At 36.8% G+C, this 24,473-nt stretch overlaps 1 protein-coding gene across 2 annotated transcripts in view; it reads right to left on the bottom strand.

The window, feature by feature from the left end:
- LOC585734 (SAFB-like transcription modulator) overlaps window positions 1-23,586 on the bottom strand; it is a 63,506-nt gene extending 39,920 nt beyond the window's left edge. The window contains exon 1 of one of the 2 annotated variants that reach the window (XM_030988592.1): window positions 23,415-23,586. The gene's annotated coding sequence lies outside the window, so the exon portion shown is untranslated. Of the gene's footprint in view, window positions 1-547; window positions 1,046-23,414 lie in introns of those variants that run through there. The other variant, XM_030988593.1, reaches the window with a different exon arrangement.
- Window positions 23,587-24,473: the final 887 nt, after the last annotated feature.

The following is a 24,473-nucleotide window of genomic DNA, read 5'->3' as shown; positions in this document are numbered from 1 at the left end:
TGAGACTAGTACAGTGAAACATGTAAGGCCAAATAACAAAAATGAAGTGTTTCTGTTTCCCGCTGCCTCCTTTTTGGCCGCCGCTTCCTTTTTGTTTTTACTATCGTATTTACTATTCAGAAGATGAAACAAAAAAACAAAACAAAAAGCCAAAAAGAAGAAGAAAAAAAAAGCCTGTGATATACATTTTGTTTAAATAGCTTCTAAAGTGGTACAAATCATTTGTTTTGTCATACATATTACATAATTGCATCAGTATACTCACATAGCACAATATCTGTGAATAAATAGGCTTGGCCAGCTATAATTAGCATGCAGCCATCTTGGAAAAAAATGGCAAAGAAATTGCAGAATAGTAAATAGTGATGCTTTGCCTCCTCCTTTTTTTTTTAAAGTCTGGACGAGAAACACATTATTTTTGTAATTTGGCCTATTAAAGATAACCATGTCATCCTTCATGAAAGTACAACTTACATGTCCAAAGTAATATCATCCCAAACATATTTACATATATCAAAATGTAAATAAAGTGATTTCATATTCTTACCATAACTTTGAGGTGTATGAATAATAATCCAATTACAATTCATCCAGTTTCCAGGTCACCACAACCAAAAATACAATTTGAACAGAAATGTTAATTAATCACAACCATCAAGATAAAATTTTCTAGTTTCTGCTGCTCAAATTGGCCACGAAAATCAATACTCGTTGTAAATCAGGTACTTCAATACGTCTATAATATATCTCCTTTGCTTGTTTGCAAATAAATTCCAAATCAGAAAATGCAGGCTTGTACACATCTGCTCCACAAAGCCAAGTTCACTGTTTAATACTCCTCACACTGAGTCACTCAGTGTATAACCATGGAGTATAAGAGGTATAACCATCCAGTTGCGGTGGTATCGTAGTGGTATATGAGCGTCTCGGTGCGTCTACACTTGTTTATATCGGCGACCAAGTTTACGTTTGGGAACCCCTACCAATTAATCAGCCAGGGAATAATGACACACGAGCTCCCTGTATTGAAGGCGCCTATGGGCAGCTTGGAGATTGCGTAGGGGTTATGAACGGAGTAATCTGTGTGTGTGTATCTGTGTACAGAAAGGTGTGTGTCATTTGGGTTTATTATTAACCCAATAGGGGTGACATGTATTCTGTAGTTTCAGACCCTTTGTGTGTCTTACAAAATTGCTTTTGTTGTAATACTACTTTACTAATACTAGGCATGGAGAGTCATATAGAGTGGTGAAGTGTGATGTCATCAAAATTCTATTTTTAGAATTTCTCAATTTTTTCTACATTTCCCGAAAAAGCATAAAAAACAATTTAATAAGTTAAGTATTGGCTGAGATATGACCATCTGAATAAATATATTTCCTATAGGAACTCAGTGTTATAAATATGCTCTGGCTCCCAACCATTAGAATAGATTTTTATGACATCACAGCTTTGGTACTCTATGCTTTAGCAAAAGAATTACCAATGTAATCATAACTGATGCCTACCTATACGGTAGAAAGACAGGAATAGTACATTAGCTTTACCGGTAAGAGCAAGAAGGACACTAACTCTGTTTTAAATTATATGAGTTAATGCCTTTCTGGCTGGAACAGACGATACCAAGTTCTAATGTTATACAGGAGGATTAGCAGAATTTTCAAAAGTATTATGCATTGAGTACAATGCGGATATGTTAATTTTAAGACTTAAAACATAAACAAATCATTTCCAAACAGAATGAATGCAAATAATCATGAAAAATAATTCACTTGCATTGAAGGTACTCTACTTTTCATACATACATGTACATAAAAGTTAGCAATTAAACATCCAGATTCCATGAGTCCATGAGTTTCTTTAATGAGACACTGTTTGGCTTTAACTGGTCAAACACATTCTTAATTAATGATAAACCAGTTTTTAACAAAGCACCCCCCCCCCCACCAAAAAAAGGTAATAATAATTATAAATAAATAAATAAATAAATAAAGATTGGAATCATTATTGACATTGGACTACATGTAAACCATTTTGAACACCCCACTAATAAATGAAAAAAAGGTCTGGATTGATAAGACTATCTCACGAGTCTATTTTCTGAAAGCGTGCATGGGCGCTCGGACATGCTTCAGTGCACACAAATGTGTCATCCCTGGTAGCGTTATTATCATCATGCTAGCTTGTTATTGACATGGGTTGTTATTGCCCCCTTTGGCAATCACAAATTATTGGCCTATAGAAATCTTGCATTGAGGGGAAAATATGGATGTCATTATGCAATTATGCATCAATGGTATTTATAATCTGTAATGAGTTTACATGTACGTGAAGATTTGGGGCATTCACCTTTTATTATAGGAGATTTATTTTTGTCCATTTTATTGGGAAATGTGTTTGGGTTCAAAGGAAGTTGTTTTTGACAAATTTGGATATGGCCTCGATTTCAACATGACCTTACATGTATGTACATGTACTTCTGTATATAGACATGTACATGTACAGATTAGAAATGAACATAAACACATAAGGCTAATGATGTATATTAGATATGAAGCACCCACCTACATGTACATGTATACAGGTTATTAATTATTATTATATAGGTTGTTAATTTCACATCATCTAATATCTGCTATTGTTGATTAACATCATTGTTCATAATACTGGTAATGTCTCTAAACTTACCCCTTGTAAATTCCTATTTATAGCAGCAATTGGTATTATGGAACACAAAGACATCATTTTTTTTGGCGATAAATATATATATATATATATATTTTTTTTTTTTTACAGCAGCTTTGAATGCCATTTCCTAACCAAAATGGTCATACATCAACATTACAGCTAGGGTATTCCCCTGCAAAACCAGCTTGACACCAACAATGAGGTGACATATAAAACGACAGATGGGTTGAAATACATGCAGGAAGTCTCTTCAAATTATGCAACAACTTGCACAATGACTTTTGTTAGAGTGTACAATGAAACAATAGGATGATGCGGATTACTCATACAAAGCCTATCACTGATGTGTTGCAATTATTGATTTGGAATCTTCAAGAATAGACCCATATGCAATGCAGTACGAACATCATGGTTTTACTAGCATCAACATGCTTGGTGATAGTTGCTAAGCAACCAGCGACTGCACAAAATGTGTTTATAGCAATATTAAAAACAAAATTCAGTTGAACATGTCTATTACGGTCACCCAAGGGAAACACAAAAAGTTGCCACTGTAGACAGGTTGCCCTTATAGACAGGTGATTCCACACGTTTCCTTCTAAAGGGTGGCAATACAGGGGATCACTATAGACAGGTAGCCTTTATAAAGAGATGGCTGCTAAATAAAGACAGGTTTGATAAGTACCGGTATGAATTTCTGTGAAGGAAGAATCTCCTCCACCCCCCCCCCCCCAAAAAAAACAGATCGACTAAATATTTGTTGACATTCCAAGCAGGCTGACAAGGACAATACCTGGTAATAAAATTGGGCTTTCTAAACCCAGAACTCTGTATAACAATGGCAACAAAGGAGGCTGGAATGTCAATAGAAAGCTTGGAAAACCGGGGATTGCATGATTTGGGGTAGTTGAGTGATTATCTCATGGGTATTTTTTTTAATTGAGGTTTATGATGAAAGTGATGTACATGTAAATACATGTTAATAATGGGAATCCAGATGTGTGGCAAGGGAGTGCGTGGATGATGAATCCAATCTGTTTGTCACATTTTAGCAGTGTTGACATTTGGGGATTTAAACTACAAAGCAAACACCTCGTAGATTACAGGGGATTCCCCATTGTCCCTCTTACACCATGGCATGTACACTGGCAAATAACACGAGTGACACATACTCATGTGACGATTGCTTTGCAGTTACCAGTAATTCCTACACTAACCCACGACCCAACACCATTCAGTCTCAACCGTAAACCTATAAACCTGAAACCGAATTGCAACCTATAACCATAACCCTTAATTAAATTTGAAGTTACATAATGCCTCCAGCAAACCTTCGCCAAAGTAAAGGCCAGAACACCAGTCTGGCCCACGCTTAGCCCTAAAACTTAGATTAGGCCTTTTTTTTTCTTCATGTTTAGCGTCCTTGCCCACTTCTTTTTGGGGGCCGCCTGCTTTTTTTTTCTTTTCTTTTTTATCCATTTTTTTTTTCCTTTTTTTTTTTTTATGAAAAAACATGAAAAACATACTGCTAAAATGATCTTTTCCTGAAGTTTAAAAAAAATGCTGGCAGCCATCTTGAAAAATAGCCTGACTGTCAGGGAAATATGGACCGAGCGGCCATTTTGAAGAAGAAGAAGGAAAAAAAAGGCATCCTCCTTCCTATTTTTCAAAAGGGCTGGACGCTAAACATGTTTTGTTTTTTATTTGGCCTTGTGTCACTGACCCCTTGATTTCTATAGATTATATGATAAAATTGAGCCAATACTCCAGTGGCAACCCTACCCTAGCCTTGCCGAAAACCATATTGCGATACTAACAGATGCCTAGTATACTTTTGATGAAACAGCGATCACCAAAGCAAATGTCAGAGCACGCCACGTACCACTCTGGCCGACACTTACTCCTAAATTGCAGATCATGTTGTGAATCTCTTGAAATCCATACTGTATGTTACAAAAGCATGATACCAGTGGCAGTGGTATGTCTGTTAAAGGTAATACAAAGTTTTGGTATGTGGTCATTTGGTTCAAATGAACATAGTGGAAGCAGATGCAGTCTTACAACATTCAGTGATCGTTGTCGCGGTCGAAATGGAGGCTTAAGTTATGAAATTGTAAATAATAAACTCTTTATGTTGTATAGCTCCCTCTCAAGGTCAAGATATTAATTAAGCTATAAAACAATGTTTTTTTGACTGTGATCGACAGATTAGCTATTCCCGTTTGGAAAGTACATATCACAAATACATATTCTGAGATTTTCATGGTCGCAGCTACCAATGTACGGCCGTAGGCGCTATTTGAAATTTATAAAAATTTACCAGGAGCACCGGTAAATTTTTATATTCAATTTTTCTCAAAAGCGGAAGTATTTTAGGGCCTAAGTTTTCTTGTGCTTATAATACATCCAAAGGGGCATCATACTATATCAAAATTGTAAAGAATCACTATCTACCCAATTTTCAAAATTTCCCAAAACTTTGTATTACCTTTAACACTAAGCCTAACTTAGAGCCTGAGCCCCGTTTAACCATGGACCATGGTTTAACACTTCAGTCGCTTTCTTCGCTTCTCTGCGTGGTCACTCATGTGCCATACATGCAATTTTGGACAAACAATAGGCAGGCATCAATAGACGAAAGGATTACTTTGAGCAACACAATGGCTTGGCAAATTTACCAGTATCCTGTCTTGATTAGCTCCATAACAACCCTTAAAACACCAGGGGGGTGTTTCACAAAGATCCGAAGTCAAACTTAACTCTAAGTTGGGCTTAAATATTATGGAGAGCCATTTGTAGCCTTAAAATGAAATATACTCATAAGTGGCAATTCCAAGTATTTAAGACTTTTTATAAATTCCGCATCAAAAACATGAAATCTCCTTGATAATAGAAGATTTGAATGATTTGAATCAACATGTTATGCTTTTTAAACTAACTTTTACAAAATATTTTCATAGATGCTAACGGCTTTCCATATTTTTTTAAGTCCAACTTAGAGATAGGTTCAACTTAATAGGATCTTTGTAAAACACCCCCCCCCCCCCAGTATACCTTAATAGATTAATCTTACACTGGAAACAGTTAAAGGTAAAGACCAGTTATGGTCATGCGATTGCATTGTGAAAGAAACGTTGTGGAATCGATCAGAAAAGGTTGATCATCTAGCATCTAGCATCTGCAAGGTTCTGGAATCATCAAAATGATAAGAAATTTGGCCCATTCTTCGTAAAGTTACAAGCACTATACACAGAAAGACGTATATGGGACTACCCTATATCTCTCACAGACCATGAGAGAAACAAATTTACCAAATATATGAATTAGTAGGCGGTTTCCCGGCAAATTTAGTATCATCATGTAGTCAAAACATATTCTTTCACATGATTGGTAATGAGAGCTTCCATTTCATTTTTTGAAATTGGGGCGTTTCCAATACTGGTCTTTACCTTTAATAGATTAATCTTGCACTGGATAAAGTTAAAGTAATCATCTACGGTAGTCTTTGCCTATCCCATGATAAATACAATGTGGCACAAGGGGATTATCTGTGAAGCATATTAAAGATAAACTTGAGTTCTGGTAAAAAAAGAAAATTAATTCTCACAGAATCTAACGAAACTTACACTGAATGTTCAAGATTACAAATAAATGTCATGTGCCAAACAATTTTGGAAGAAAATGTATACTGGCTGAGTAATGAGCATAGAAAGATAAGGAAATCAGGGTAGTACTAGCCCCGACACCATGTGTGTTGTCCCATATACACCTTTCTGTGTAAGTGATTGTTACTTTACCAAGACTCTGCCAAATTTATGATGATTTTGATGACTCCAGAACCTTGCATTACACACCATTACTTACATGCTATATGATCAACTTTTCTGATCCATTCCACACCTTTTCTTTCACAATGCAATCGCATGACCATAACTCAACTTTATCTTTAATCTTACACTGGAAACAGTTAAAGTAATCATCTACGGTAGTCTTTGCCTATCCCATGATACATACAATGTGGCACAAGGGGATTATCTGTGTGGCATATTAAGAGTTCAATAATATCCAAGACAATGCCCCTATATTATTGGTATTCCTCTTCCCTTTTCTCGAGGCTGTTTTAAAAACAAGATTGTTTACGCTTCCGAGCCAGAGACAATAGGCGTCCGCCTGATTGGTATTTGATTCGCGATGTCCAAAAATACCCTCGTGAGTAGGCGCATCTTCATAATCTCGAGATTGGCAAATGGCCCGCTATTTCTGTTTTGGGAAATAATCCCGAAGCTCCAAATTCGCGTCTTCATCAGCTCAAGATTCGGCCTCCAAACTTGAAACTCGACCTTGAGAAATTAGCTCGAGATATTTGCTCAGCGTTAGCGCATAGTGCGAGTCTTCGGTCTGGTGAAGACACACCGGACAAATAGCTGGATATTTTGCCAAATAGTAGGATGTTTTGCAAACTACCCCAAGATATCTTGGGATGACAATCCCGACCAAATATCCAGCTAATTGCTACTTCGGTCTGATGAAGACGCAAATTAGCTGGATAGTTTGCGATCGGGATATTTGGCAATCTCGAGATAGTGAAGACAGGCCTATTGTCCCACGATTGACCATCATCGGGGTAGGAAGGTTTGCGGACGCTCATCAATCAATTTAGCCATCTCAATCTTCAATAATGCAAGACACGGAGCCCCCTATCCAGACTGATTCTATTAACCTTTTCAGAGCGGGCAACAGGGGCGTAGGGGAGGTTCTACCCCAGGGGAAGGGGGGGGGCAGAGAAAGGGGGCTAACTTGCTATTAACTTGGTCAAGCAGAGCTATGGCAGAAGAGAGTCATAAAATATAGACCTGCTGGTGAGAGGTTAACAATTATGGAAGCATAATTAAACTTGATCCGCTGCGACTCGAGGCATAAGGACTTTAAACTCACATCATAATACACAGAGTCAACACCTTTTAGCTCTGAACGGATGATACATGTATGTAATCATTAACGCCCTACATGTAGCCATACAGTCCTGCTGATACTAATTTCAGTTGCCCTAAATACTGTACATACTGGTACACAATAAAATATTGGCCTGGATATTAGAAAAGGAAAGAAAGCTTGAAGTATTTTGCTACTTGGGCAAGTATTATTTCAATATGCTTGCCCATTAACAATATGACTGCCCAAGGGCGAGCAGACTTTTAGGGTCATTATTTGCTTCTTCAAAGAAATATAAAGAAAACTTGAAGTATTTTGCTAATTTGGCAAGTATTATGTCCATATGCTTGCCCATTAACAATATGATTGCCCAAAATGCTAGTAGACTTGTAGGGTCATTATATTAATACCTCATAGGCCCATAGGCAGACAATTTTCTTTCAAACTACATCTTGGAGAAAAACATTTTGGAGGGGGCGGTAAATCCGACGGGCTACCCCCTTAGAAAAAAATTCATCGGTCATCCCTATGGGTCATCTAGAGGGCATGAAGATATTGCTGAGACCGGTCTGGAATAACATTGGATGATAAGGGGCCATTATCTTGAGAAGGGATGAACAAAAAAATGTCATGTTATGCATGATCCATCACAAGCGTTGGCTTTCAAAACCATTCAATTCTGCAATTTTTTTATTTTGGGGTTGGCTTTTGTTTCGTTTTTTTGTCTGTCTGTATGATTGTTTTGGGTTGTTGTGTTTTCAGTAGTCTAGTTCGTTGTTGTGATTGTTGCCTCTCTGATAAAACATATATACAATACATGTACATTTAAACATATTTGTGGCTTACACCCAGTACATAAATAATTGAAATTTCTCCCAGAAAGCATTACATTTATAATACATGTACATTTTCAAAATTGCGTTTTGAAGACAGAGTTTCATTCATTCTTTCATTTTTGTATTTTTTCTTTCTTATGTAAATGTACACGATTCCTTTGTCATGATGTAATGTGTTCCCTAATATTTTGAAGCGCCTTGAGCATTTGATTAGAATGGATAATGGGGCTATATAAATCTTGTGTATTATTATTATTATTATTATTATTATATAATATAAGGATATTTGTTACCAAACAGTGTTTCGAGAGCCAGGGATTGTTGGCATTTTGTAAAAGAACAAGATTTAATTAAGACCCTCCTGGCTCTAAAAGACAATAACGTCACTGGAGTATTCCAAAGGATAACACTAGGAAGAGGCTTCATTTAGATAAAGAAAGTTAAGAAACTATTATATAAAAGGCAAAACTTTAATAACAAGGAAATACCGTGTAGAGTGTGGTCATGAGACATCACTCTGACAGAATTTACAAAAGAAAAGAAAATACAAACGGACTGTCAACAGTATGGCCAGGTGGTAAAAAAAATGAGTCATCTCTTATTTGCATATACTGTAATGTACATGTACATACACATAGCTTTCTATTTGCAACAAAAAATAGTAATAAAGATATGAAAAGATATGCAGTTGTTCTGTAAATATGTTGCTGAAATTTATCAGCTAAAACAAAAAGACCTTTTTGGGGGCGTAATGGTATTTGGGGCTTATGATACAAGCTGGTAAAATAATAGATGGAAGAGATGTTGTGGAAAAAAGAACCTGTAAAATTTATAGTTCAATACAATTTTATTGTACCAAATGTAAGGTGAAAATTTGGAAGAATTAACAGTGTCTCTAATTTGACGCTTTTTTGTAATTCAAATTTCAAAATGTACCGAATTTTTTCTATTTTACATTACAATAATTAAAGAGCTTGAAATTAACATTTCATTTTTAGTCTGAGTCTGTATTATTCAGACCTGCATTACAACAGACCTGTAGAAATTGACTACAGAAGTCTGTGAGCAAGACTACCACAGGTCGATGATTCAATGCCAACCTTATCGTGCTACTTGAGGCCAAGGCTAATCAAGGAAAATTATTATTAGATACAAATGTGAACGGCCCTAGCTTACTGCACGGGCATTCACCTATCGATGCACATCCAATCATCGTCCAAGGAATACCAATCAGTTACGAGAACAATAGAATATGGCCTTATCGCAGGTCACCGACTCCACATAATGTACGACAGTGGGGTTTCGATGATTACTTACGGAAAGTGCCATTTTCCATCACAAACAAAAGATAGGGAATGTGAAATTGGCAGTTACGATGAAAACATCCAATCCATTATTTGTTATTGGAGTGAAGTGCTTCAAGTTCGTCGATATGCTTGAGCCTTGATGTTAATAAATGATTGGGTTTTATTGCTGCTGCCAAGATAATGCATCATCACTTTCAACTCTAGATCAAAACAATGCATCATTAAAAAGTAAACTACATTTCACTTCTAGTTTCGAATGAACTTGGATTTTATTTTCATTTATCGATAACAAATGTGTTAAGTTTTCTTTTAAGGTTAAAACACTGCAGGATATTTTTTTTTTCAAATTTTGCTATGATTTTAGGCAAACACTTGACATAGTTCAGAACTGCATAATTTGTCACATTTTCATGATTTGTCAAAAACACTTAATATTCTGTTAAAAAAATTCTCTTATTTCTGAATTTGATTTTATAAGCGGAAAACACAATTTTTTCAAACAGCAAGCATGTTAATATTCATAAACAAAAGGGATTTTATATATGTTGAATAAAAATTACCAGTATACATAGATTTTGTATCTCCAAGTCCAAGTAGCTAATGATTGTTCTCTCCAATATCATTAGGATAATTTTACAAAATATCTCACACTATCAATCCTAAAAAAGTTTCCATCTTACATCATAAAACGCCTAAAAGTGACAGGTGCTGACTCATCCTTCAATTTAAAAAAAAATTAGAAGCACTTCTCCATTAATTAGTATACACCGATAAATAGAAGCTTAAAGAGGCTCGAAATAGAAACCGCTAGTTTCTTACCAGTCTCTACTTTAAAAATCGCGAGTACTATCCAGGCTGCAGTTCCAAAAATTCATAGGCATTTTCCTGGAAACCATTTCTAATGTGAGACTGACTCACCAATACAGACGTGTTTCAAAAGTGTGTAACACAACAATAAACGCAGAGGTTAACGACCTCCCGGTCATTGTCCTCAGTCAGACACAGTGTAGGGCCATGGATGAATGGAAGGTCATATTTTTTGTGGAGGAGTGAAGAGTTTTTTGGCTCATCCCCAGGTGAAGGAAAGTAGAATAAAAAGTGGCAGCTGCCGGATTTAATGAAGTTTCATTGATTCAATAGTTTTTCTCTTCAAGGTAAATGTGTGCATATGTGTGAACTAATGGATGTTATTCATCCAGTTTTCTGTGATGGAGAAATTGCTCTTTTCGGAGCAATTATAAATATATATCTGCCAGCTAGGATCTGATTGTGAATAGATAGTGGATCCATGTCTTGTATGGATGTTTCAAGGCCTTTAATATTTTCTTTGTATTGCTCCGACTGTACTTAAATACTGAATTTATGTAAATCAAATAAATTGATCTCTCTTTCTCTCTCTGTCTGTCTCCCAATCACCTCCCCCCCCCCCCCCCCCCGACAACAACCATTTCTCTCCCTCTCTCTCTATCTTTTTTCTATATCCCTTCCTTTCATCCTCTTTGCCCCCCCCCCCCTTCCCCACCCCCAATCCTTTCTGTCACTCGTTTTCTGTATCTCCCCTCCTCATTTATTCTTTCTAATTCTCTCTTTCTGTTTTACTCCCCTTATCCCCCTCCCCTCTCTCTCTCTCCCTCCCTCTCTCTCTCTCTCTCTCTCTCTCTCTTTCTCTCTCCCCCTCCCCCCCCCTCTCTCTCTCTCTCTCCCTTCCCCCTCCATCTCCCTCCCTCTCTCTCTCTCTCCCTTGCATCACCATTTTCCTCCAAACTATCCATTTCACTCTTGGCACGATATTGACATCACAAGAGGACGAAAAAATATCCAATTTGCTCATTCCAAGAACCAATTTGCATCCTCGACAATCAAGGCCAAGTATACGACACAATCTAATAAGGAAGGAGCCAATTTCTAAAAGTCTTTTTTATTATTTTTTTCACGAGACGCTGGATTTTGATGAGGTATTGTGTCTGAACCAGACTCCACGACATGTGTCCCCCATATGTAACAGCTCTTTTCTATGGAGATTGTATTTATATGGGTGATTGATAACGTCAGTCGTCAGAGTTGTTGTTTTTATACTTTCAAGTATTATAATGAAGTATTGTTTTCCAGATGACTCTTGATATAGCTGATACTTTGTCCTTGTCATGAGGTTTGTCATAGAAAAATAAAATATGTTTTTGTTTTTCGTCTCATTTCATTGACAATAATTCTTTTTTTCTTCAATTTTTTGCATTGTGCCTTTACCACAAAAATTCACTTATTACTTTATGACAGGAATTAATGATATCTCTTTGTTGCCATTTATGGTTTTCCAAACAAAATTATAGAAAACGACTGATTATAGACATTTCATCTTTAAGTTGGTGTTCATACATGTAAATATGGTGTATCTGTAAGATTGATAATATTGATAATCATTCAGCAGCCATGACGCTGGGTCTACTAAACTTTGCCACTAACTTTACCATTTCTCTTTCAAATTCACTTTGTATAAAAATTGCAACATGTACATGTACATTTATAAGGATATCAAATCCACATATAATTCCGTTTTTCATGAAGGCAATGATTGTATGCTCTAGGTTGCATGACTATTATGCATAGTATATGATCTACATCTAAACCTTATTTTGATACACATGTCTTGATGTATTCACAAACCCAAGGTCTGAACGTTTCTCTTGCTTTAAATCTTTATCTTCAGAAGATGTGAACGCATTTTGATGCACTTTCCTTTCAAATGTAAACAGACCTACATATTTAGTAACACATGCATAGTGTACACATGTATAGCTCATGGGGGTGTTTCACAAAGATCCTAAGTTGAACCTATCTTTAAGTTGGACTTAACAATTATGGAAAGCAGTTAGCATCCTTTGAAATATTTTGTAAAAGTTATTTTAAAAGGCATAACATTTGATTCAAATCATTCATATTTTCTATTATCATGGGAGATTTCATGCTCTTGATGTGGAATTTATGATAAGTCTAAAATACTTGAATTTTTTGCTTTTGAATATATTTCATTATAAGGCTCAGTGGCTGCAAATGGCTCTCCATAATATTTAAGTCCAACTTAGAGTTAAGTCCGACTTAGAATCTTTGTGAAACACCCCCCAGATTTACAAATTTAGTTACACATGTATGGTGTACACACGTATAGCTCTAAACTATTTGAAGAATATTTAATCAAGTTATGATTATGGATACCTTCAATTACAATTGTACGGTGGACATCAAATACATGCATGAAATTCTGAAAGTCAGTTTAACCTAGTTATATCTCTCTCTCTCTCTCTCTTATTCTCAATTGTTACCATAATTTAATTCTTTAATTGAATTATATATCTAGTATCTACCCTCTTTTGATGTATCCTTAAATTGCTGAAGGACTTGTGGAATCCATACCACGAGTTCTATACAAACAATATTGATGCAAAGACGCTTAGACTACAGAAAATCTACAATGTGACTCCATACTTTAATACGTGGCATTTTACACTATGAACGAATGAGTCATCTGAATCATTTGCCATATTGGCTTTGCCGCATAACATGACCCACTATAATATTTCAAACGTGTAGTCCTGCCGAGCCAGACTTTCATGAAACAAGACGTGAGCATGTACGGAGACTATGGTAGGCTCTTTGAATCTCTCTTCATCTCCCCCCCCCCCTCTCTCTCTCTCTCTCTCTCTTTCTTTCTCTCTCCAGTAGTACCCCCTTTTTAGTGTTTGATTTAAAAAGAACCTTTGCCATGTCCTTGTTATGCCCCACTTTTATCCCTGCCCACCCCCCCTTTTATCTTTCTCTCCCTCTCTCTCTCTTTAGTAATCAAAGTAAATATCTTCTTCGTTTAAAAATCCAAATCACCCCGTAGCCACAATCTTCCAGCTTTTCCTTATCTTACAATGTACATGTACCTTCCTCCCAACCCCCCCCCCCCTTCTCTCTCTCTCTCTCTCTCTCTCTCTCTCTCTCTCTCTCTCATTCACTGTCTTTCCTTCTTATTCTCTGATGACACATATCCCACTCTCACTCTCAACTCTACGTAGCAATGGAGTCAGGAATAAAGGGGCATGTAATGATGTGCATTCTGCAGTAGATCATTTGTCTGAGTAGCGGTAATTGTTTGTTTTAATAAGCAAACTAATTCACACGACAATACTGTGCTAATTCACATAAAGATATCGATTAAATGATTAGGCACTTGCTGTTTTGAAACGCAACTGGATCAAGAGTACATGTACATACTCTATCATCTGTTTGGAAGCTTTTACCCTTCCTGGGGGGGGGGGGGGGTTTCACAAAGATCCCAAGTCGGACTTAACTCTATTAAAGTTGGACTTAAAGCCATGGAGAGCCATTTGTAGCCTTAAAATAAAATAAATTCAAAAGCGAAAATTGAAGTATTTTAGACTTTTTATAAATTCCAAATCAAGAACATGTAATCCCCTTGATAATAGAAAATATGAGTGATTTGTATAAACATTTTATGCCTTTTTAAAATAAATTTTACAAGATCTTTTCATAGATGCTCACAGCTTTCCATAATTGTTAAGTCCAACTTAGAGATAAGCTCAACTTAGGAACTTTGTGAAACACCACCCAGGACACCATTTATTTTTAGGGCTCAATTGATCTCCTGTTGTTCTTCAAATTGGCAACAACTATATTATCTGTTATTGCTACATGGTAAGAACTAAATGTAATGTCTCTGAAAATAATACAATTTATGTGGGTAAGACTGATGTCTAAAAGTTGAGATAAAGAAATGCCAATTTTGTTTTATTGCAAAACAATGTTTTTGAATCTCTCAATGTGTTTCCAATTAAAGGATCTAAAGCTTATTTTCTTTTTTTAATTCCTGGCATCAAATGCTATGAAGTCATGAAAAAAAGAATTTGGTGGGGTGTGTGCAGAAATATTGCCCTTTCTATTAACTTGCATCTACATGTAGCATATTTTGTAGGGCTCAAACCACAACTTTTAATACCCATAGAGTGTTGGTCCTTTGAACCCAGAATATTGAATACATGTAAATGTAGTAATATTGAGGATAATCAGAAAGGGAACATCTAAATTGCGCATTATAAGTGTGTATGGCCTATCTTGCTAAATCATATTCTAGCTAGATGTGTGTATGTACATAAAATAAAAAATTCATCCAAAATCGAATAGCACTGTTCATCCACTTTGTACATCACAAACTAACAAATATTGCACAAGTCTTGTGATATTTGCACAAGGAAGACAATTAACCTTGTCAAAACATGTGCAAACACATCAAATCAAGACAAATAACATCTAATCCTTCCTGTTAGCCTTAACTTTGGCAGTAATTCAATAAAGTATTTCATCATCCTCCTCTCTTTTTGTAAGTATGCCAAAAATATTGTGATATGCCAGCATAAATATTATGGAATCTTGTTTATGTATTTCGGATACCAACCTTCAAACTTCAACTTCCGAAACGACACTATCTGTGCAGCGGCGATACTACCCGCACATTCATAGCTCATCAAAAATAACGATTATTGCCAATCTCGAATTTTCAAGCGCTTAGTCATCAAAGGGTAAGGAATATCGTGACTGTAATCACGAGCATATTGCTGCAAGCCTGCAACAAACTTTCACGTTTATTTGACCTCAATCGCTGCATAACATACCCACAGGATGCAGGTATATGTTTACATGTTGTTCAAGGTCACAGTGTACCTGTATAATTTGTAAGGTTCTTTGATTTCTCACTAGGCCTGTCCTCATCAGCACGAGATTGCCAACAAATAGTCTAGCCCGCTATTTCTGATTTGGGAAATAATCCTGAAGTTACAAATCGTGTCTTTTTCAGCTCAAGACTTGACCTCGAAACTTGAAAATCGAGCTCGAGATATTTTCCTCAGCGTTCGCCCATAGTGCGAGTCTTTGGGCTGGTGAAGACGCACCGGACAAAGAGTGGGATATTTTGCAAACTACATGTAGCCCAAGTTATCTTGGGATGATTATCTCAACCAAATATCCCGCTAATTGCAACTGAAGACGCAAATAAACTAGAAAATTTGCGATCCGGATATTTCAAATAGCAGGATATTTGGCATTCTCGAGCTGATGAAGACAGGCCTACTGATTTGCCCCAAATCAAAGGACATTGTCAAATTAAAGACGGTGTTCTGCTATTTCTAACGATGGAATAACTTTGACGGTTTCAGGGTCATTTTAATTCTACCAGTCATTCAGCCTTAGCCTCTCTTCCTATTTTTGCAGTGCATGTGCATGCCTACGAGTGGCATTTTGTTTTAAAAAGTCATGCTTAAATATCCTTAATCATTTGGGCTTGTCAGAGGCTTTTCCAATACAGCAGAAGCTATATATAGCATCACAATGCAAGCTTAGTAGCCTACAGTAACAAATTTAAAGGGCCACTCTAACCAAAACGGGCTAAAAAATGAAAAAAAGACATGTATCAGTAGTCAGTACATGTAGAATAATTTTTGATGGAGATTTTGAATATGACAACGATTTTTCTTGAAAATCATCAATACATGTAATTCTGGAATCTAGCTATAAAAATGACGACTCAGAACGTTCAGAAAAAGTTTCGGAGCTGTAAAGCGCAACTATTTATGACGTCACTGCAGGAGCCACTCCGGTGAAAAGGAGAAGATTTACATGTAGGCATTAAATGTCTTTAAAAAGGCAAACAATGATATTAATTGGGGAAAAAAAGACAAATATATGTCCTATGGGAACTCAGTGTTATAGTGCTCTGGTTTCTAATGTTTTGAACCAGAGCACTATAACACTGAGTTCCCATAGGACATACATAAATGTATATATATTCAGATGGTCATATCTCAGCCAATATTATTCAATTGGTTTTCGACATTTGGACATTATTTTTGATGCTCTTTCGGAAAATGAAGAAAAGATTGAGAAATTCTAAAAATAGATTTGGTATGACGTTACACTTCACCACTCTATTGTATTTCAGTATAATGACTGACCTGTCTTCTGCACTGCTACATATACATTAACAATCTATCCATGAATGAAATATAAACTCAGAAATACAAGATGCAAAATTTGTATCCTGCATTTCTTGAAAGTTACTCACGGTGGGTAACATCACTTCCGTATCCAGATTGAGTTATGAAAATACGAGATGCATAATTTGCATTTGGCCTTTTATGGAAGAAAGAGAGAGAGAGAGAGGAAGAGGGAGAGGGATGGTGACGCTGGCGGGTGACGTGGCCATCGGGGTCGCGATGTAGCGCCTTGATCCACCTCCTCCAAGATTAGCCTCTCCCTAGGGGTTACACTCCCACTCAAAGAGAATGATGTCATCGGGTCATTATGAGGTCATATCTCTAGCGATCTTCAAGCACTTACATGTACATGTGGCCGTGGGTCTACATGGATTATGGTAAAGGCCAGAATGATTTATTTCAGATTTTACCTGTAGGACTTGCATTTAATGATTGAACCAATTTGCTAATGGCATTTCCTCTCCAAGTTTACATAAATTTCATTTCCATAATCTCTTTAATAGTCTTATACTGTACCGTACTCAGTGTTATCCAGAGTTCAGAGAGTATGAAGTGTATGGAGATTTGAAGCAAAGGAGATAGATGAAAGCCTATGGAGGGCTGCAATGTCCTCAATTTATATTCCTGTTGCAACCCCCCCCCCCCCCTCTCCCTACTTCCCCTCTCGCTCTCCCAAATTCTCCTCCCCTCCCCAATTCAAGGATTGCAGGGGCTTCAACAATACTGATTGAAAAATAAATGGATAAAGTGTATTCCTTCATACAAATTGTTCATAAAAACTTATTTTTAAACAATCAGGAAAAAAAATTTCATGAACCTTCTGGTCAAAGTCAAAACAGCATTTTCTGCATTCACCTTATTCCTTGAACTAGTCAAGAACCAACACATTTACTCCTGCTTTAATTGATCATGACTCCTGAATTCACTGAGTCACGCCGTTTTTCAAGAACATCGGCAGCAAGCAAGGGTTCATCAACCACGAGAGTTCATCATAACCTTTTCATTAAAGATAAAGTTGAGTTCTGGTCATGCGATTGTATCGTGAAAAAAACGTTGTAGAATCGATCAAAAAAGGTTGATCATCTAGTATATAAGTATTGATGTGTACTGCAAGGTTCTGGAATCATCAAAATAATAAGAAATTTGGCCCAGTCTTGGTAAAGTTACAAGCACTGTACACATAAAGATATATATGGGACTACACGAATATGTGACATAAAGATCTGTCCCGATTTTTATGATGTTACATGCCATATTTAGAACATTAAGACATTTGAAGAGCCATGCTTTTCAGGGAATTTTTTTCATCTGATATTTTTCCACACTTGCATAATAACAATAACGCTCACAAATTATTGTTCACCTCTTCCCAGAACTCAACCTTCTCTTTAAAAACTTGCTTCACCGTGGATCGGAGGTCGACTCAAGTTCACAGCATCTCTGCATGCCTTGAACTTGGAAAGGCAACGGCATGGTGGATAAATGTTGCGCAATCAATGACAGCTGACAGTGTGAAACACCAAGGTGAACAAACAATTGGCCCCTCCCATCCATATACCACGGGCAGAGTTCACACGGAAGTCATGCACTTTTATTTGTATGCTGTAACCACGGTAACAAATGTTGGCAAACTTCCAAGCATGACTTGTGTTGACAATTGGCAATAATTTTGGCTTCTTACAGAGGGGCTTTTAGATTGATATTCTCATATCATCTACACTATTTAAAGACAGAAGTAGATTTACTCTCTAATATTGTACCAAGGACTTGGAAGGAATTAATGCCCTCCTGGCTCCAAACAGATAATACTGATTCCGTTAGCTGCCTGCAAGAACGCTGTAAAAGCTACATGTACAGTATGTATTGTCAATAATGTCAATGGCAGTTAGGGCCTTCTTGCAGGCAGTTGATGATATGTACTGTATACATTACATGTACAGTAAGTTGCATACATTTTTCAGACTTCCACAGAAGAAAGGATACTACTGGTCTTTGTAAATAGAAGATAATCAATGCACTGTTTACATGTATTAGATCACGTAAAATTGTAGCTTTACAAAGCTAATAAGTAGAAGGAATAGAAAGGGAAAGAAGGGAAAAGATTACAAGACAAACACAAAGTTTAAGAAAATAATTTTCAATACTGTGAAGGAGGTAGAATGGATGAATAAAATTCATTTAAAGCAAATCTCCCTTGTTTACGATTCTAAAAAAATAGCTCAAGGGAACCACACAAAAAGTCTCTGAGGCACAGCATTATTTCCTTTAAAGGCACACTGTCCTACTTGTAGCTACTTGCTCCCTCTATATAGAAAACTTCCCAAATCGGTGCCTGTTGGTCCCCCATGATCCTCTTTTTCTTATGTTAAATGAGAGCTGAGTTAATGAGATAGCCACCTGTCACAGTGACCTCGTTGGCTCGCTGTGTGGTCTAATCCCTTCTAGCTGCAGTAGTAACGCCTACCTTTAACTTTAGATACTTCTGCCCTTTCTTTTCTCACCCTACCAAGGCCGATATATTCCACATCAGACATCAGCAAATTTTAAAATTTGTCTTTTAGTATGAAAAGGCTTGTTTTAACAGTCAGTCAACAATGTACTGCATGCACACTCTACAGTAGCCTGTGCCAAATTTGACATTCTTATTTTACAAAAAAACATAACCCATTCCCTTCACAACTTTCTGAGAATTCATTTGTAGGATAAAGCTTTCTTATCAGTATTCAATGTTTATTCTACAATACAAACCAACAGGCGGCAAAGTATTACACAGGTTCATCTTGAAAACTATTTTTAGAAATATCTTTCCGCAAATACTACAAAACAATCAAATGGCATGGCACACTATAGTTGTTTACTAAGAGGGTACACGGCACGCCCACTAAAACAGCTCCAGCGACCATATTTGGACCACTTGTGGTGAGAGAGCAGGCCCTCGTTGGGGGAGGCTTGCACAATGAATCACAAGTGCGTGACATCATAAATTACAGGTCATGCCAACTGACATTCTTTGTGTTTCAATTTAAAAACAAATCCAGCGTTGTTTTTGCATCGGATTTAAATAAACACAGCTGGATGACCACATATATATAAAGATTAAGGAGATCATTATACTGTTTGTAAGATGATACTGAATCTGTGTATAAACATTATGTCAGTCATAGATAAGAAAAATAGGTTTAAAAAAACAAAAATATTATTGGGAGAAAAATCAATTCTACATGTATGTTGACTCATTGTTGATCTTGTATTTTCATCTGATGACAGTTACCCTTTTATAACATTGACATGGGCATTCGTTTGGCTCACAGATATTGGCATCAGTTCAATTTACTTGGAGCATATATAGTAAGCAGTGGCAGAACTAACCAGGGTCACCGAGACAAGCCCCCCCCCCCCCCCCAAAAAAAGGGGGAAGAAAGAAAGAAAAGAAAGAGCATGTGCTATAAAAAAAAATTGCTTGTTTGTTTTCTTTTGCTTTTGCATTTTTGCCCCCCCCCCCCCCCCACCAAAAAAAAAAAATTGTCAAAAAAGAGAGAAGGGGCAGGAAGAAAGAACGAGATAGAGGAGGCAACATGGCTATGTTCTCTTATATTTCATCTGCATGTGTGTTATTCAGGAGCCCCCCCCCCCCCAAAAAAAAAGGAGGACCAGTGCCCCTTTAATGACTGGGCCCACACTACGCCAATGTTACAACATTATTTCATGTACGTTGTAGTGACTACAGGGTTTAATACTTGAGAGATAAGAAGATGTGCAACCGACCCCTAAGGCCATTCAGATTGAAGTCGACATGTCGCCTCACCAGCAGGCGACACGAAGCACAGAACTGCCTCCGAGCATAATGATAGGGGAATTATGCCCTATTCATTAAGCATCCACAAAAGTTCTGAGTGTCTACCGCACAGGGATGACTGCGGGAGAAGTAGGCTCCAGCGCAATATTAGCATTCTGTATGGATGTTGCTAACAGAGTATGACCATGTTGGAGGAACACTGTGAAGTTAGCTGTATTCAAGTGCTGTAAATTGGGCACCATATGGTGATCAATTTTAGCATCCTTGTCGAGCCTACTTTCTGTGTCCCTAGACCTTCTCCTGGGAATAACGAAAATGGTTTACCACCAAAAAAAGTGATATGATTTTATGAAAATATATCCATGAAAATCATTTACAAATTAATATATGTACATGTACAGTGTAGTAAGAAAAGGCTGAATATTATCTCGGCCCTTTTATTAGCAAAATATGACATCAACTGGCACTATACAATTTGTATACATTTATGTAAAAATGGTTCTTACAATACGGATTGTTAATGTACAATGTAGAATAAGTAATAATCTATTCCATGAATTGGGGCTACATTAAAACCAATTTTGCATTTTTTTTTTCTGCAGAATTTATGAAGCAATACATTGTATTTTTTTTCTATTGATAAATGAAAATTATGTTGGATGTTTATTATGGTTTTCAGTGATTTTCCACTATGTAAATAACCCGGGTAACTTTCTGGCAGACCATTTATCAGAAAAATGTTTTAAAGTAAAGAAAACATTGCTTGGGTAAAAAAAGGGTGATATTGCTTGGGTAAAAAAGGGTGATATTGCATTTAATTTATCCATGACATATTATGATTTTTCTTATTTCTTATACAAACAAAGTCAAACAAATATGATAGGGTATTCACATGTCAAAGGTGCCACCTTTTCCAAGTTTGGTCAGATAAAAGGGTGAAAATTGGTGTTTCAGCTTTAATACATGTGAAAGCATTCACATAATGTGTTTTTTTTTTTAAGGTGGTTTCGTGGTCTAGTTGATAAGTCACCGGACTGTGAACCAAAGCGCTACTGTCATTTGGCACAAGTTCTATCTAATTACTATCTACATTTGCCACATTCAGCCTTGGTGGGGTAAATACACTGTAGGTACCTGGCAGGAATTAATTCCTTGAAATGCCATAATGGGGGGGGGGGGGGGGGGGGGGGGGTAAGAGGACACTTTTCTTCATCTTTTTTTGGTCTCGAAATTTGAAAATTTGACATTTTGTTCCGTTAGACGGGGGGGGGGGGGTAAGGTCACCTTTTTTAGGTCAGCCATTGGCATAATTTTTTTTTTTTTAATATAACAAAAAAAAAAAAAAAAAACTCAAAAGGGGGGGGGGGTTCACAAAAAACATACACATACAAAAAAAATCAAGGGGGGTTTAACCACAAGACCCCCCCCGTGTACGCGTCTGCGTACATGTACCATAGAGTGCAATTTTAATAATCATCATTTTTTTTCTTCCCCTTACATTATCAACAACAAAAAAAGTGCACATGCAAGGAGTTCACTAAATTTAGCTTACTAAACAAATTATTATTATCGTAAAATAAGTATCAAACTGGCTAAGCAAAAACATTTGATACATGTACATGTATGCAGTATATTTGCTTTGCATGCATACTTTTTCTTTGCCATGTTGAAGGCCAAAATACAACATGTGATGAATTGGGTTACTAGGACAAGGAATCCCCCTTTTTTCCCATCAAAGACATCTTCAAATTATAATTTCAAGTGGTTGAATAGATGATAACCAGAGCTCAGGAGTCGGAAACAAATTGTAAGTGAAAATTTAAATAAGGTCTACTACTTCTTTAGATCTACATTTCTAAAAAAAGTGACCTAACCCGCTGTTTAAATCATTTTCTATGCAGGCTCCCAGTGTTTTTTGTACTGTACATGTAAATCGCACCTTCACTAATCATCATCAGGAACACGTGGAAGGAAAGCATATCACTCCAGTAGCAAAATCTCCTATTTTCTTTTAATTACTTGACCAATTTCAAGTTACATATACTTATACTTGGCCCCTGCGAAACTCCGAATCCTAGAGTGCAATGTTCGTCAGTCATGGGAATGGGAGATGGATTACAAACGCATTTTGGGTTTAGTTAAATCTTCACACAGCGGTATGGCCTGGGTGCCAATTAAGGCTTGGTGATATATTCTTCTTCTTCTTCTTCTTCTTCATCCGCTCTATCGGAGATCAGCAGCTACCAGGGTACTGCAGTTTGTCATAGCAGGCAGGATTGTCATGTCAGGTAGAAAGTGTATTAGCGATTGCATTAGCACGAGCAGAGTGGATATTTCATATTTCATATTTCATATTTCATATTTTCACCTAGCCCTTATTGAGGCTATATTTTGTACATGCAAACACGGCAAAGGTGGGTTTTTTTACAACTGTCAATCCCAACCTTATTCTTTTAATAAATACTATATCATCTAGCTAGTCAAGACCAAAAATTCAATTTATTTCGTAGATTCTCAGATTCTCTCTTCCAATTATACGACATTTTTAAAACACAAGTTCTCCAGAGATACATGTAGATTTTCTGTCTACCACGACCACGATCTACCATACATCATAATGTACGCTACGCCCTAGCAAAGTTCCAACCCACCAACCCATCGCTCGTCCCTCGAATTGCCTTGGCGCCCGCGCCGCCCGGCTCTAGCTCTTGCAGGCTCATAACCATCTTACCGGTGCCGCAGCTCGCACAAAACTGACTGCTGTCATGAAGAGAAATTCAAAAATCAGTAAGAATGGTTTACTACATACCCGGATCAAAATGATGGAGAACAGTTCTGGCACAGTTCTTTCAACAGCTTGTCAGAGATGTCTAGTACCTCAATGTCCTTCAACAGCTTTGAGTTTTGTCGGAAACCAACGACAACTCTGTGGTTTTTATTTCGGGATGCGGGATTTCTTCTCTATTCGCGAGCTTCCGGTATTTTTGTTAGTGGGTGGTTAATACAAACATTAACGCAGATGGCGCTAGATAATTTAAGTGACTCGGTAACATTGCCTCAGATTCCTGAACGAAATTCTGGATTTAGCTCATGCTGCAATCATAATTATAAACCTTTGGGTCAGTCGGGAATCCCATGACTTTTACAAACCGATCGCCTGTTTGATTATCAAGATATTGATGATTGGAAATCGAAATTTCACTTTCGTTTTCCTAACGGTTTTTATAACACTACAGTCGTGTGGGGAAAATGAATATGGTAAAACCGGTCACTCAAAGATTTTTACTTTTTCGAGGCACTTCATGATCAATATGAGGCGCATTTAAATATTACACGGGCCATGCATCTCAGATTTAACACTTTTATGTTTAACGATCCCTTTAAGACAAAAAGTTCGTAAATTTTGCTCTGACAGAAATACAGGGACACCAATAAAGAAATAGTATATAGTGAGAGAGAGAAGTCAATTGATTTTCAAATTTAAAGTTTATATTAAATATAGATAAACTTAGTTCATGATAATATTAAAAATTGACTAAATGTCATAAAGCGTCGTCTAACAATTTTCTTTAGGAAGTAGGAGGAGCCAGAATTATCGGTTTATCAAAAGTGGATTTATCTAAACTGGTGGGTTTTCTCATGGGAGCACATCTGGCCCGTTTGTTTGTTTTTGTTTTTAATCGGAATGTGTCCGTCTTAAACAACAAAATTGCTTGATAATCTCGAAGAAATTGTTTTCTTCGTAAAGATGAGTGTTTAAATAATTTGTTTTATGGTTTTTGTTGTCACTCAGCTTAAATGAGCTTGCTTTTTCTGTGTATGTCTTTGTCGGCCTATTTAATTTTCATTCATATGGCTTCATTGTTAG

Source organism: Strongylocentrotus purpuratus, unplaced genomic scaffold (genome assembly GCF_000002235.5).
Source record: "Strongylocentrotus purpuratus isolate Spur 01 unplaced genomic scaffold, Spur_5.0 spur5_scaffold_17, whole genome shotgun sequence".
Classification (NCBI taxonomy): domain Eukaryota; kingdom Metazoa; phylum Echinodermata; class Echinoidea; order Camarodonta; family Strongylocentrotidae; genus Strongylocentrotus; species Strongylocentrotus purpuratus.
This window is presented reverse-complemented; position numbering and strand designations above follow the sequence as displayed.